This window comes from Littorina saxatilis, linkage group LG7 (assembly GCF_037325665.1).
Source record: "Littorina saxatilis isolate snail1 linkage group LG7, US_GU_Lsax_2.0, whole genome shotgun sequence".
NCBI classification, from domain to species: domain Eukaryota; kingdom Metazoa; phylum Mollusca; class Gastropoda; order Littorinimorpha; family Littorinidae; genus Littorina; species Littorina saxatilis.
In genome coordinates this window covers 10,052,276-10,057,408 of record NC_090251.1, presented here as the reverse complement: position 1 = coordinate 10,057,408, position 5,133 = coordinate 10,052,276, and positions in this window count along the sequence as shown.

Below are 5,133 nucleotides of genomic sequence, written 5' to 3'. Positions count from 1 at the left end.
ACACACACACAAACACACGCTAACACATACACACACACACACATATACACACTCACACACACATTCAAACCCACAGACAGATGGATAAATATACTCCCTCGCAAGCACGCAGTTATATCAAGAAAAAAGACTTATTCATCATTTTTGTTTTGTTTTTAATCAGAATTTAACAATAATTCACAGTTTAAAGCACGTGTACAAAGACATCACCATTCGTATGATATAAACAACTTAATTATGAAATGTAGACCACATGGTACAACACTCGTAGGCATCATCGTGCAAAAAACAATTTTAACCCTGTGTCAAGATGAAGGCATAGTGTTGCATTGAGTCAGACATATTTTTCTTTTCATCCACTGACCTCAGTTATAATGAAGTAGAATCAAGATGAAATAAAAACAACAATAACAATCAACATTAACAAAATAACGAAACAAAAAACAAGGTCATGGCGTGTGCTTATAAACCTAGACATGATGAGATATTCAGATTCAGATTCAAAACTTTATTACATAGAAATGAAGGTTTTAGGCGATGGCTAATCTTCCAACCTGTCTCTTATGTACACATACATAGAGAGAGTGATAGAGAGACAGAGAGACAGAGACAGACATACAGAGAGACAGAGAGAAAACAAGGGAGACAGAGAGACATACAGAAACATAGACAGACAGACAGACAGACAGACAGATAGTCAAACACAGAAAATCCAATATCAACAGTCTGTATACAAACTCACGCACGCACTATTATTTGCTGCATTACATTTTAAGTCATGTATTGTTGAGTTCATATTCTGAATGAAATAATAAAAAATAATATCACAAATATACACTTGTTTAATTTCGACATTAGAAAGGCAATTTCTTCCTACCAGTAGGATGATAACTTAGCATACGAAAATATTGTAGATCAAAAAACGTTATTTGAAATTTCAACACAGGCACTTACACACTCCCTGTGAAAAAAAACCAAAAAACAATCGATTGAACAACTAACTTTACCTGAGAGAACACATCATTAACACGCAGAACGTTTTTAAAAGATTTGACAGAGTCTCATACCTCAAAAGGCACATTTTGACGCCTAAGCATATATACACAACGGTAAAGACGCGCATATGCAAACACACACCCGCATGCACACATACACACCCAAGATACAGACGGACGGACGGACATACACACATCTTCACACGCACGCACGCACAAACAATCGAACACACACACACACACACACACACACACACACACACACACACACACACACACACGCGCGCAATAAGCAAAATAGAAAAATATTTGATAAAACATGATGATCTTTGGTTCTTAATTTTTATAAGTGTTCAACAATCACACAAGTCAACAGCTGAATATCGAACTGAACACAGAAATAATGCGATACATTGTAAGCTATACAGAACACATTCTGCTGTTTATACAGCAAATTTGCAAATGCCATACGTCGTTCTAAGGCGATATCAGTATATTTTCAAGTTGCATTATAAAATCGCTCACACATTTTTAAAATGAAATAAAAAAAAAAGAACAAAAAAAAAATAACAACATAAGAAAAGCAAGGAGGGGAAAAAAAGTCAAAGAAATGATTAGATGGCCGCATTTAAAAAATGAACACGATTTTGGCATATTTTGTAAAGAGAGAGAGAGAGAGAGAGAGAGAGAGAGAGAGAGAGAGAGAGAGAGAGAGAGAGAGAGAGAGAGAGAGAGAGAGAGAGAGAGAGAGAGAGAGAGAGAGAGAGAGAGAGAGAGAACAGACAGACAGACAGACAGTAAATCAAACTAATAGTTATGAGCTTCACATGTGTCCATTTCAGCTCGGATTGGATTGGATAAGATTTACAGTCCAGTGAGGTTATCCTCATGGAAATTCGGGCTGCTTTCTCCCCGGGGAAAGCTCATGAAATTCCTCACAGTATTGTAAATAATATAAAGACTGAGCTTCTCTAAAACATGACTAAAGAACAGAACACATAGGGTGTGAATTTAAGGTGAAGGTGGGAGAGGGGGTGAAGGGTGAAATCGAGGTGGGTGCGTAGGGGGGGGGGGGGATGGGAGTGGATAAGGTGAGTTAAAGTACTGGGTGGGAAGAATGTGTAGTGATGGGAAACTCGTCCATTTAGATCAATGGAATTAACGCTAAAAATAGAACATACGGTGGTTTAACGTACACACGTACGCCAACTAGAGAACGTGACTTTTTTTCCAACACAATATTCAAAAGTACAATGCCATTTTCACACACAAAGTCGACGTCCAACAATCATTTAAAAACATGTCCAGGAAAACATCTTCAGACACAATTGATAAAGTTATACAAAACATCGTTTTCACGTCATGGTCAAGAATGTCAACTTGTGAGCGAATGGCGTCACACTTCCACAGGATTGGAGATCTCTTTTATCGTGAGTATAGTTTTGGCAGAGAGAGGAACATTGTGTTCCTTGTTGTTGGTGTAGCTGTTTTTGTTGTTGTTGTCAACACTTCCTTGTGTTGTTGTTGTTGTTGTTGTTTATGTAGTTGTGTATGTGATGTTATTATACTGTTCAAAAAAAGAAACGCATAGCTTGTAATATTTGGTTAATTTAGTTATATGGCTACAAGGATATCCACCAAACTGCAGAAAATGTTTATCTGGTCGTCGACCTTTCGTCCATTGCCACAAGTGAGCTCTGCACGTGACGCATGCGTTATCAGTGGCTACAATGTCAAAATTGCTCATTTGGCATGACCAGTCGTCATGCTTCAGTGTAATCTCGTGAAACTCGGGGAATATTGAGCTCTCACCATGTCTTCCAAAACCCATAAAAGCGGATTGTTCGCCACAAAGAAATCAGACGACAATTCAGCGACGAAAGATGGCCCGATTGAGCAGAGAAGACCGCCAAATTGCATTGGGTCGTTTACAAGCAGGCCAAAGTCAAAGTGCAATCGCCAGGCACTTCCACGTGTCCCAGAGCACCATCAGTAGACTGTGGGTCAGGTTTCAAGCCACTGGCTCCGTTGCTGACTTGCCACGAGCGGGAAGACCAAGGGCGACAACTGCTGCTCACGACCGCTTCATACGGCTCCGCCACCTCCGGAATCGTTTCCTGTCGGCCTCATCTTCTGTCCAGGCTCTCCCCGGGCCACACCGATTATCGGACCAGACCGTGCGGAACCGCCTGCATGAAGCTGGTTTGAGAGCTCGCAGACCTCACAGAGGAGCTGTCCTCACCCGCCGCCATCGCCAGAATCGAGTGCAGTGGGGCAACCAGCACCTTCGCTGGACCGTCCGGAATCACTGGAGACACGTGTGGTTCAGCGACGAGTCCTACTTCCTGCTCCAGCGACATGATGGTCGGAGGAGGGTCTACCGGAGAGTAAACGAACGTTACGCGCCCAACTGTGTGGATGAGGCACCCGTTCATGGTGGTGGAGGCGTCATGGTGTGGGGGGCGATCAATACCGCTGGAAGGAGCACCCTGGTGCACGTCCAAGGGCGCATAACTGCCCAGCGATACGTGGAGGAAATTCTGCGCCCACACGCCCTTCCTCTTCTGGCTGACCAGGATGCCATATTCCAGCAGGACAACGCTCGCCCGCACACAGCACGACTCACCACCCAGTTCCTCACCGACCACCATGTCCAGGTGCTTCCCTGGCCATCCGCCAGACATGAACCCGATAGAACACCTCTGGGATGAATTGGACAGACGTGTGCGCAGGCGAGAAGAAGCGCCGGCAAATCACCGCGATCTATTGCAGGCACTTCAGGAGGAGTGGGACACCATCCCACAGCAAGATATCCGGCATCTGATCCAGTCCATGCCCAGAAGGTGCCGGGCAGTTGTTGCTGCTCAAGGCAGTCACACCCCCTACTGACTTGACAGCCTCGGCACCCAATCGTATTGATTGACTGATTGATTTGAAGATGCAAATGAACTGTGTGTGCATTCAACTGTGTCCATACCAAATTTCAAAAAAATAATCTAAATATTGGATTTTCTGTTAATTTTTTCGAAAAATAAAACAAATTTGGCAAGTAGCAACTATGCGTTTCTTTTTTTGAACAGTATATGTTCTTTTGTTGTCTTCAAAACATCGTCGTTGTTGTTGTTGTTGTTGTCAACATTTCCTTGTTTTTTGTAGTTGTTTATGTACTTGTTGTTATTGCGTTTGTCAAAACGTCGTCGTTGTTGTTGTTGTTGTCAAAGCTTGACTATCATTGTAAAAAGAAGAAAGTAAAAGAGTTCTGTCTGACATTATTTTGGCAGTCCAGATGCACTGGGGACAGGAAGAAGACAAGTTGTGGGTGGGAGGAAAAGGGAGGGAAGGGGGTGTTGTGGCGATTAGACAGGTGTACCGTTGTTGGACATTCCCGTGGTGTGTGTGTTTCCGTTGGCCGTAGAGTAGGGCTGAAACAGATAAGAGATAAACAAATATGAGATACATTTAGTCACTGTAGGGCTGACACAAAGATGAAAGACATTTGGTCAGCCCATGTTTGTGATGCAGCTGAGTTACTAGTATTCTGTTGTCGATGTATCATTTGTTTGAACAAATATATGCACGTCAAAAATCATTAGAATTGATTTTTGTTTTATCCCGGTGCCTTTCGGGAGATGAACCAAAGAAAATAAAGGGGATATTTTGAACTGCTGTAAGATCTTAATTTTCAGGCTGTCATGCTTGTTGAGTGTGTGTGTGTGTGTGTGTGTGTGTGTGTGTGTGTGTGTGTGTGTGTTTTCGTGCGTGTGTACATGTGTACGTAAGTGTGTACACGGCAATGTGTGTTTTTATAGTTTCATTGTGCCGCCTACCATAAGTTCAATGACACTCATAACATTATTGTCTGCTCTCTCTCTCTGTGTCTCTCTCGCTCTTTCTCTGTCTGTCTCTGTCTCTATCTCTGTCCGTGTCGTTCTCTGTCTGTTTGTCTGTCAGTCTGTCTCTTTCTCCCTCCCTCTCTCTCTCTCTCTCTCTCTCTCTCTCTCTCTCTCTCTCTCTCTCTCTCTCTCTCTCTCTCTCTCTCTCGCACTCTGTCTCTCTCGCTCTTTCTCTGCCTGTCTGTGTCTCTCTCTGTCTCTGTGTATCTCTCTGTCTGTGTGTGTGTGTGTGTGTGTGTGTGTGT